The following is a 12,160-nucleotide window of genomic DNA, read 5'->3' on the forward strand; positions in this document are numbered from 1 at the left end:
TAGGCCATATAGGCACCTGTGTCCTTTTATGTCGTTAATCTAGACATCATACCTATACTGGAGATTGGTCCCCTGGGTGACTGTAAGAAATCCCAGACTGCCGCTATAGCACTACAAATGTGAGTTTACTCTGTACACACACATCTATTTTATTTCTGGACCAGACAATATTGGGCCATGTGGCGATTCTGTCTCTTCTTGTCTTTGTAGATAACCACTACAGGTGATGAAGCAGACAACCTATTTATGGCGAACACAACGCTAGCGTTGTCCGTCCAAAACACAATAAACTGGTACTTTAAGGCCGGCCCCCAGAGCTCCATAGCCACGACTATGGGAAAGAGCTCCAGTAGTGTCATGTTCCTTGTCAGGCCCCCTTGGACCCAGGATAGGGGCCATGGCTCGGCGCTCCATTGCCCGTCCAGGTAAGTGCCATAACCAGCTGCCCCAGCTGCATCCGTCAGCAGGTGCACTGTCTGACTGGAAACCCGAGGAGCACACCAAAGCAGCGTTCTGTTAAAGTCTCTCAGGAAATGCTCCCATACCCTTAGGTCTTCCCGCATGTCCTCTGAAACCACAACCTTACTCGCACCATGAGGAGTGGAAAGCATAGCTTCCATCCTCCTGTTAAATACGCGGCCCATGGGTATGATTTTGCATGCGAAATTGAGTAAGCTTAGAACTGACTGCAGCTCCCTCAGTGGCATGCTCCTTGCCGCCATCGCCTTGCGTACTGCTAAGAGCATGGCTTCCACCTTCTCGGTTGGAAGACGACATAGCCTTGCAGCAGTGTCAATCTCGATCCCCAAGTACGTGAGCCTTGTACAGGGGCCCTGCGTTTTTTCCTCAGCTAGCAGCACTCCGAATATCGCCATTAATCCTCGCATTACTGCGATTAGCCGATCGCACTCGTGGGTATTTGCACTGCAGACCAGCAGGAAGTCATCCAGGTAATGGGCGACTACTCCCCCGCCAGCCGCCGCGACGATAGCCCAATGTAAGAATGAGCTAAATTCTTCAAAATAAGCACACGATAGCGAGCAACCTATGGGCAAGAATTTGTCAATAAAATAACTTCCCTCGAATTTACACCCCATCAGCCTGAACGATGAAGGGTGTATGGGGAGCAGCCGAAAGGCAGACTCGATGTCCATTTTGGCTAGCAGCGCGCCCGGACCCGCCGCAACTACCAACTCCAATGCCTGGTCAAATGATTGGTAAGACACCGAGCTTATCAGAGGGTCTATCGCGTCATTGACAGAACCGCCCTTCGGATAAGACAAATGCTGAATCAGGCAAAATTTCCCCGGTTCCTTTTTAGGTACCACCCCTAAAGGGGAAATAACCAGGTCAGGGATGGGAGGTCGCTCAAATGGACCTGCAAACCTCCCAAGGGCAATTTCTTTGCTCAATTTCGCCCGTACTTCCCCTGGCATTTCGTAAGCCGACTTTAAATTCTTGTGCGAGGCAGACCCAATTACCACCCCCAATGTTGGTATCTTGAATCCGTCTCCAATCCCTGCCAATAGATTGGCAGCCGCCACCCTATCTGGGTAGGCCGCTAGCCAAGGCCTAATGGCATTCAGCTTCAGGGGTGTTGGTGCTCTTTTGTCCAGACCCCCCTGATTTTGCTCCACAGAAGGCTCCGTCGTCCCTCCGCTTGGGGCACTCGACGCCTGGGTATTGACCGCTGCAGTACATGCAGGCATGTCGAAAGGAGCAGGAAGCCCCCTTGTCACACTGCTTCTCGTTGTACTTCCAACACTCCCTGTCCCGATGCTTGACAAGGCTCTGCGGCCTAGGGGGCCCCATCCGCAGCAGCGATCCCCATGCCCCCCCTTTCTCTGGTATGAGCAGGGACCACAGGTCCAAGTCTTTCACCCCAAAGTTCAAAACTGGGTTCCTGACCATTAGCCCTCCACATGCCTCTATCTATTGTAGATACATTCTATGATCTCCGCATACTTGATTACATCTACCGCGGCCTCCGGCCTCTGTTCAATGTAACAGGAGGAAAATACCCTGAAGCATCACCTCCACTCTTCAAATGTATCCGGGCGCTGGATCTTTTTTGGTCCAGTCCCGTCCTCACTACACTCTTTGACGCGCTGCGCTTCTAGCGACAGCTCAAACATATTAACATACTTGTGATTGCGAATTTTTTGCACCATCTTGGGCTTGATATGCGCATGCAGACAGTGGATCTTGCAGGGGTAAGAGTTCCCCTGCAGAGCCACCCTCCTAGCGTTAACTGGTATGTCCTGCGACTGCGCAACACTCTGCCCTCCCGGAGCACTGCCCGCGGAGGCCACCGCTGTGCTTTGCCCTGCCGGCAGCAAAGGCTGATCCATGCTGCATAAACCCTTAGCCTGATTACGCTCTGCAACCAGCAGCTTTAACATTCTGAACATGCAGCACTGCCCCTTGCTATTTAGCCCTAATTTCCTCCCCCCATCTGAGTCTGAATCAGTGCTATAGTCAGTGTCAATGGTGTGTGACAAATTAAGTAAATTTCTCTCACCAACTGCAGATGTGGAAGGTGTAGATGTTCCGGGTGCAGCTCCTACTGTTCCTCCTTTTGTCTGAACTGATGTTCCAGCTCCTGCTGTACCAGCGATCTCTGCCCTTTGTGCTGCAGCCATTATATCCTGTGGGGGAGAAACAAACAAGAGGGGAGTATCCAGGTCAGCCACGTAGCCCCCCTGCCTGCCACCCCTAACCGGGGTAGAAGTACTGGCCCCCTCTAGCCCCTTCGTCATCCATATCACCACTCCATTCATTCAATGTCCCTGTAACAGTGGTAGAGGCCCTGACTCCGCGCTCCCTAACTGCGTTCGCGCTCTGAACACCTGTAGTAATAGGCCTGGGGCCCCCCTGTACCCCTGCCTCTCTTTGCTGCAATGTCTCCCCCTGTGCGCCATCCGCAAACACATTCTCACCCAGCTGGGGCACATAAGTATTGCTGGCACCCCCCCTGTTTGCCCACTGGCGCCCCATCAACGAACTCCTAGCTCTCCCATATGCCTGCCTGGTAACTTTGGTCCCCATGAGCCTCCCCCTTTGCATGCAGCGCCCCCTTTGCAATATAGTGGCCCTGTTCACAATGCCCAATGCAGAGTGTTGCGCAGCGGAGCGGGCCCGCCCGGATACTCCCCCCTCACCTGTGGAGAGTACCCGGCTAGGCCTCTTTCTTGCACCAGGAACGCGACCTCCCGCTCCCTCTTCCGGCCGTCTGACTGCCGTGACGCCGGAACTGACGTCACGCACGTCACATGACTGACCGGAAGTGGGCGCGGCAGATGCAAGGCCGCAACCTGAGCCTGCACTAGAAGTAGCAGGCTCCGACTGAGCCACCAATGACTGATGCGAGGAGGTAAGTGGGTTAGGGCCCATAGGCCCCACGCCAGCGGCGGACTGCGCCACCAATGCGGCATCCGGACTGGGCCTGTGAGGCCCGGCCGGATGATGGGACACGCTAGGCCCTGGGTAATGCGAGGCACTAGGCCCCGACTGATGTGGGGTGCTAGGCCCCGGTAACACTTGGGACATTACTGGTGGGCGATGAGGGGCGCTAGGCCTCGCTTCCACCTGGGCTACCACCGGAGGCAAAACAGTGGCCGTAAGCGCCTTAAACAGGCCCACAACGGCCGCCGCTGCCTCCTGAGACATCCCGGAGGCTGTGAGAGCCCCAGGCGGGCCTCCAAAGCTCTGTCCAAATTGGATGGGCCTGAGCTTACTGCACTAGCCTGTCCCGCAACCATAGCAGTACCGGGCCCGGCGGGTGCAGTCTCAGGGGCTGGGGGACTGTGTACTGCATGACTGGGTGGGATAGCAGACAATACAGGCCTTGTTTCTGCCGGAGTTGGTGGCACCACATCCTCATCTTCTTCCTCTATTCTAGGTGTACTCCTCAAGGATCTCCTAGGGGACTCCCTGAAGCAAATGGGCACTGCAGCACTTCTCCTGGACCGAGACATCTTCACTTGAAGGATGGCACAGAAACTTTCTTCTTGAAAATCCCAGGTGGAAGAGGCTAGATTGTTCCAGAACTTCCCTTATATGTGGTAAGCCTAAGACCTACCCTCACTTTGCAACATTGTTGCTACTACACAGCACTGGGATTTTTCACTAGCCTGTCAGCTCATCCCTTAACTCCATTACAGGAGACTCTGCTACCTTTCATTCCCCTTTGGTATGAGTTACCACCTTATGTCTCACAAATGGAGCATCTTTGTTACTATTATTAGACACTTTGAAAGAACGTCTTTTTGTAGGGTTTGTTGGTCATTTATATTACGTGAACCTTTGTTGTTAAGTATATAGTGGAAATGTATTCCAAGGATAAACGTATACAGTCTTTCCTGACTTCTTACTGAGTTATTAGTATGGAACTTTTCAAATAAATGTCCAATTCCCAAGTCCCTTAATGCTTTTCTTACAGACTGATCTTGGATAAATATTCCAAAAAAGTGCCACACTGTAACGGGCTAATACACCTCTTAGTGCCTACCTTACTCCGGTAGTCAAGACTTGCTGTTCACTCTGCGAGGCACAGGTGTCGCTATAGCTCCGTTCAGTTGGTACTTCCGGGTTGGTGACGTAGTTGTCTGCATGTATTGCTATAGGAAGTTTAATTTTGACTTGACTGTCCCTTTAAGTATATATTGGAAATTCATTCCAAGGATAAACGTATACAGTCTTTCCTGACTTCTTCCCGAGTTGTTAGTATGGAACTTTTCAAATAAATGTCCAATTCCCAAGACCCTTAATGCTTTTCTTACAGACTGATCTTAGATAAATATTCCAACAAAGTGCCACACTGTAACGGGCTAATACACCTCTTAGTGCCTACCTTACTCCGGTAGTCAAGACTTGCTGTTCACTCTGCGAGGCACAGGTGTCGCTATAGCTCCGTTCAGTTGGTACTTCCGGGTTGGTGACGTAGTTGTCTGCATGTATTGCTATAGGAAGTAGTTCCGTGACGATAACTCTGCGCAGAGTTTGTTGATTCCTTTTCAGGGAAAAAAGTCCCTTCTTTAAGCTGTCTCAATCCTTTGAGTAGATTAAGCAACTTGAATGTCAGCAATCATTAATAGTACCCTCAATGCGTTTTGCCATTTTACACGGCTTTATCATGATGGTTTAAGGCTATTTCCAGTATCCTTATAAACATATGTCTTATGGATGATTGGTCAGCCAATTTGGCTTCATATCCGGTATTTATTCTTAAGGTGGATATTAGTAAAGGTTGAATCTCATGATGTTTAATACATTCATCCATAAAAAATGGTATGGCAAAAGGTCTAAAAATCTAATTTCAATGTTCAAGACTCAAACTACATTTAAATCTTAGATCCATATCATATTTTAATACCATATATATTATAACAAAATATTAAAATGCAGTTGTTCTAGGGTGGGTTTTTGGGACATATTATATGTCAATTCAACATGTGTGGAGCCAAAAAACTTTTTTTGAGAGAAACATTTTATATTTTATAGAGATATGCTACTATATTCTTCAAATTATTACACAAAATACTAAGGAATACTGCAGTATGTTCTAAGATGGATTGTTGGATCATATATATGTGAATTCAACAACAAAAAAGAGAAATTGCGGACCATATATAGGGCAAAATTGTTTTCATGAAACATTTTATATTTTATAGAGATATATTTTATATATCATTATATCTGATTGTAGGGAAGCACGTCAAAAATTATACACCATACTCAGAGTTAAATCGATATCGACATTAATGCCTGCAATCATATATAAGGGTTATATATATCCATTTATGCTTAAATTACTACTATTTTTAAAAAGGATTTAATGGTCAACTTAAATTAATCTAAAATGTAAAATGAAAGGGTTAAGGTCCAGTTCAGAATTTAAACAATGTGGATATAGGGTCTTCATTTCATAGATTAATTCTGCCTCTTTCTTTAGTAGGAGTTGGTAAAAATTTAAACCTCGCTAGGGTTTTTTAATTTTATGTATGCCCCAGTACTTTAAATCTTTAATGTTATTCTGGTGTTTCAAGCTAAAATGCTCATATAGGCGAGTTTCCTGATCTCCTTTTTAATTAGATTAAGATGTTCTCTTATTCTTGTGCATAGGGTTCTAGAAGTTTCTTCTAAGTACTGCTTTCCACATGAACATTGAATTAAGTATATATTACCCCTTTGTCGCTACATCTAATTGTATCTTTTATTTTATATTTTTTGCCTGTATTAGTGGACGAGTATTCTCTACATTTGGTACTATGCTGACAGGCTTTGCAGCTGTAACAGGGGTAGTATCCACATAATTTATTACCCATAAGGTCTCTGTCTTGTAATTTTTGCTGTTGTGTTTTTTTATTGTTGAAGTCACTAGGAGCAAGGATAATTTTTATGTTGGCAGCTTTCCTGTAGATGATAGTCAGTTTTTCAGATACTAAGTTACCTATAATAGGATCTGCTCTAATGAGGTGCCAATGTTTATTAAGTATTTTCACTAAATCCTTATAGTGACAATTATAATTAGTAACAAATGGTACTTTTAGGGCTTCTTTGGTTATAATCTTTGTAGTTGATGTTTTATTGAGGGTATCTTTCCTTTCTATGTTCCTGACTGTGGAAATGGTTGTTTGTAGGGCATCTAAGTTATATACTTTTTGTAAAAACCTATTTTCCAAAATATCTACTTAGGAATCATAATTGGATAATTTGGAACAGTTGCGCCTTATTCTCAGGAATTGTCCTTTAGGAATGTTATCTATCCAGCGTTTCAAATGACAACTATTTGCTGGAATATAGTTATTAGCATCAACTGTTTTAAAATGATTTTTTTGTTAATAATTCCCCTTGGTCAATATATATATATATATCTAAATCTAGAAAGGTTATCATTTGTTTGCTAATGTTGAATGTAAATTTTAGATTTAGATTGTTACAATTCATATCTTCGAAAAATGATACCAGACTTTCTTCACTGCCTTTCCAAACGTTAAAATATCATCAATGTATCATTTAAATAGCTCAAGGTTTGCACCTAGTCTTTGCTCCTGGGTAAATTGATGTTCCCATTTACCCATAAATAGGTTGGCATAGCTAGGTGCAAACCTCATGCCCATTGCGGTCCCTTGAACCTGTAAGTATAAATTGTCATTGAAGGCAAATATATTATTGGTCAGAATAAAATTGATGCACTCTAAAATGAATTGGTTGTGTTTATGTTGTATTACATTCTCACTCTTTAAAATCCAATTGACTGCATTGATGCCTTTCTCATGTTTGATACTCGTATAGTGGGAACTGACATCACTAGTGGCTAATATATCATTATCTTGCCATTTAAGATCTTGGAGTATATTTAAAACTTCAGTTGTATCTTTCAAAATAAGAAGGTAGCTGTTGCACATATCTCTGTAATTGTCTGTCTATATATTGTGACAGGTTAGAACATATAGAAGATATCCCTGATATTATTGGGCATCTGGGTCGGTCTGTCATATTTTTATGGATTTTAGGTAAGAAATAAAACATCACCATTTTAGGAAATTCTTGATATATAAAGTCAAATTATTTTGTGTTTATTAATTTTTCATCCTTTGCTTTCTTTAGAATGGTATATAACTTCATATATATATTTTTTATGGGATTTAGTTTTAATTTTTTTATATGTTTTAGTATCATTCAGAAGCGATTGGCTTCTGCTACATATTTTACTGTATACATAATGACTATCCCACCGCCCTTGTCAGCCGGTTTGATAGTTATATCTTTGTCTCTTTGTAAATTGGCTAGAGTATCTCTTTCTTTTTTAGTCATGTTATGTCTAATCTTCTTGTTATCTTCAATTTTAAACTTATCTACCTCTGATGAAACTAGTTTCTCAAAAACTTCAATGTTACTCCCCTTATTACTTAACGGATAAACTTTTGACTTAGGTTTGAGATCAGTGTATGTAATCTCATTCAAAGTATTGATGACTTGTTTTTCTAATGGGTTTTTTATGAAATGTCTCTTCAAAGTTAATCATCTAACAAATTGTTTTATGTGAATATGTGTTTCGAACTTGTTTAGTTTAGCTGTTGGTGCAAAAGTTAAGCCTAACTTTAAAACTTTATTCTCATCTTCTGAGAGTGTTTTTTGACTTAAGTTAAATATGCCTGTTTTCTCTATCTCCATTTCTTTTTTGATTGCTCATCTTTTTCCACTTCCTCTAACTCCTCTAGGCTTCTTTTTGTTCTTATTTTTCTTTGGTCTAATCGTGCTCCCACAGCTAAAAATTCCCATGAAGTTCTGATGAATTCACATATATATGATCCAACAATCCATCCTAGAACATACTGCAGTATTCCTTTATATTTTGTGTAATACTTTGAAGAATATAGTAGCATATCTCTATAAAATATAAAAAATTTCTCTCAAAAAAAGTTTTTTTGGCTCCACACATGTTGAATTCACATATATATGTCCCGAAAACCCATCCTAGAACAACTGTAGTATTTTAATATTTTGTTATAATATATATCGTATTAAAATATGATATGGATCTAAGATTTAAATGTAGTTTGAATCTTGAACATTGAAATTAGATTTTTATTCCTTTTGCCCTATGATTTTTTATGGATGAATGTATTAAACATCATGAGATTCCACCTTTACTAATATCCACCTTAAGAATAAATACCTGATATGAAGCCAAATTGGCTAAGCAATCACCCATAAGACATATGTTTCTAAGGATACTGGAAATAGAATTAAACCATCTTCAAAAAGCCGTGTAAAATGGCAAAACGCGTTGATGGTGCTATTAATGATTGCTGACATTCAAGTTGTTTAATCTACTCAAAGGATTGAGACGGATTAAAGAAGGGACTTTTTACCTTGAAAAGGAATCAACAAACTCTGCACAGAGTTATTTTCAAGGAACTACTTCCTATAGCAATACATGCAGACAACTACGTCACCAACTCGGAAGTACCAACTGAATGGAGCTATAGAGACACCTGTGCCTCGCAGAGTGAACGGCAAGTCTCGACTACTGGAGTAAGGTAGGCACTAAGAGGTGTATTAGCCCGTTACAGTGTGGCACTTTGTTGGAATATTTATCTAAGATCAGTCTGTAAGAAAAGCATTAAGGGTCTTGGGAATTGGACATTTATTTGAAAAGTTCCATACTAACAACTCGGGAAGAAGTCAGGAAAGACTGTATACGTTTATCCTTGGAATGAATTTCCAATATATACTTAAAGGGACAGTCAAGTCAAAATTAAACTTTCATGATTCAGATTGGGCATGCAATTTTAAACAACTTTCCAATTAACTTTTATCATTAAATTTGCTTTGTTCCCTTGGTGGTATTTTTGAAAAGCTAAACTGTTGAAAACCGCCTCTTATCTCAGAGCATTTTGAAAGTTTTTTTTTTTTTAAAATGATTTTTTTATTGAGGGAATAACAATTACCAAAACAAAGAACAGTTTGCCCCAACTAGGACATTGCATATTACATAAGGTAAGACAAGTATTAATGGCATAAACAAATATAGAAGGCATTCACATAATATTTGTGATTTGAGATATTGATCAAATGCATAACAGTTGGGTAACAAACTCAGAATCGCCCTCTTTTCTCTCAAAGGTAGCTGAAGTCACTTTTGGACCTCCATCAATTAAATTTGCAATTCAGAGCATTTTTAAGTGATACAGGCCCAATGACGGCCTACATTTACAGACTCCTTCCTATGGTAGCTAGGACCCTGGGTAGGTCCGAAAGACTAAAAGTAGAATTGAAGGAGATTATGGACTTAAGTATAATAACAGTAGATATTCCAATACCTAACACTGTGTCAAATAAATAAAACTGCAGATACTGCCTCACATATAAGTTTAAGCATTAATATATAGAGGGATGTAATTATTCACATTAATACAGATGACATAAGAACAATGAAGCTAAAACACTAAAAGGTTTAAAAACAAAAGTGTTTGTAATCTAGCATAAGATATAAAGCTAACTGGGCTAGAGAACTCTGTAGTCTCCTGGGGGTGGTTACATAAACAGTTAACCGCTACCTCTGTTCATTTACATCTGAGCATCTCTTTAATGATTAAATCTCAAAGGTGCACCCCCAGGATCTCACTCTACAGAATACTTAGGAAACACATATGTTGGTCGCCCCAAGGATTCTGAAACTTCAACATCATGCTAATAGTTCTGACACATACATTAGATATATAAGTGCGTTAACAAGTATACTAAGATTATAGTGATAAACAGTTTGTGGACATTAAACACAGAATGATATTCGCATTAAAAGTTTACAGTATAAATATCCGGAGAGCCATTTTTACATTCATGTAGGAACAAACTATGGCAGAGGCTCTACGAACAGTGCAGAGGCTGCATAACTCTGCCAAAAGGGAGTATGGGGATAAACTATTTATCCCTTTACCACACAGTTGGGAGAGGGGGCGAAGAGGAGGTAGGGGGAAGGAAAAAGGGGAGAGAGAAGGGAAAGGGGAAAAGAGGGAAGAAGGAAGGGGGGGGGAGAGGAGGGGGAGGAGGAGAGAGGGGAGGGAAAGAGGGGAGTGGGGGGGGGAAGAGGGGAGAGGAGGGGAAGAGGGGAGTGGGGGGGAAGAGGTGAGAGGGGGGGAAAGGGGGGAGGAAAAAGGGGGGAAGGGTGGGGAAAAAAGTAAGGGAGAGAGGGGGAAGGAAAGGGGGGGGGAAGGGGGTAGAAGAGGGGAAGAGGGAGAGAGGAAGAAAGGAAGGGGGGGCGGATCCAAGACTGATAATGAAGTCCCCTTCTTTAGACAAATCATATTACACAGATTATAACCTGCGAGAAACACTCTCTTCCACGGCTACCTATATTTTCAAGAGGGGGCTTCAATTATGTGGAGGGAACAGACTTTATACAAGCTATAAGTAGAAAAGGAGTTACGAAAGACATATAATAAGGGCTCTAAGGATACTAGGCTTAACGGTTGTCTATTCACATAATGGGATTTACTAGTTTAGTTAGCTAGCAGTGACGCATTAAAACCAAACAGAGACCTTACTCAGAGGACATCTTTACAGTTTAAAAAGTACCTGTGGTATGTACTGTATGAGCAACGCGTTCTCACTCCTAAGTTACACAGATAATCCCCCTGATATAGACTCAAGCAATATTGCCATCATTAATTAGGAAAACAGGAGGATAAGAAGTCACTGTATACATTGTGAAGGGGATATTAGTTCAGTATCTGTGCAAAGCCCCAGGGACAACTGAACTCAGCCCACGCCAGTTCTCCCGTAAGGACAGTTCTGCTGATAGAAAGCCCCATAGCAGTTCCAGGGATCATGGGGAGCCTGTACGCATATCAATGTAGAGGGGCAAGTGTTCAGCATAGCACCAGAGCAGTGAGAGACAAGGACCCTCCTGTCAAAACAATACGCTGTTGAAGTTGCGGCTTTCTGATCGCATATACTCACAGGCCCACTACTCATCTCTTTGGGAGCCTCATCTTCAATACTTCCCACGGCTGCTACTCCTTGCCGGCAGATAAGAGTCTCCTTCTGCACCAGAGGGACGGTCGCGTCTCCCCGGTCAGAAGTACATGGTAGGTGATCGCTACTACTGTTAGCCAGGGGAGCTTCCAGGCGGGCGACGGTTTCCGAGAAGACAGGACTGGCAGGGGTGCCCGGGGCAACATCTTCACTTTTGGTGCGAGAATCTCTTCTTCAAAAAGGCTGACGGCACCCCGCCTTAGACTCAGAGGTCTGCTGATATGGATTAGCCTGTCAAGATGGCTCATCAGCTTGTTGCTGTAGTCTTCAAAAAGGGCCAGTATGGTCACGTGGTGATCCTCCATGTCCGTCACTTCTTCCCAACTAGGCCTTAATGAGCGATTCTAACCTTAAACAGCAGAGCACATCCAGCACTTCTCCTACTCTGCACAGCAGACTCTGTGTCAGGGAACAAAGTATATCTTATTTCATTTAGGAGGCATTATATTTAATTTAGCCCCCAAAATTCAATAAGGGAGTCGGGAGCTATCATAACATGCATCTTGTCCCTTTGGCGGTTAGCTCCGCCCCCATTTTGAAAGTTTTTCACAGTTAGACAGTACTAGTTCATGTGTGTCATATAGATAACATTGTGCTCAATCCCGTGGAGTTATTT

The sequence above is a fragment of the Bombina bombina genome, chromosome 6 (assembly GCF_027579735.1).
Source record: "Bombina bombina isolate aBomBom1 chromosome 6, aBomBom1.pri, whole genome shotgun sequence".
NCBI lineage: Eukaryota > Metazoa > Chordata > Amphibia > Anura > Bombinatoridae > Bombina > Bombina bombina.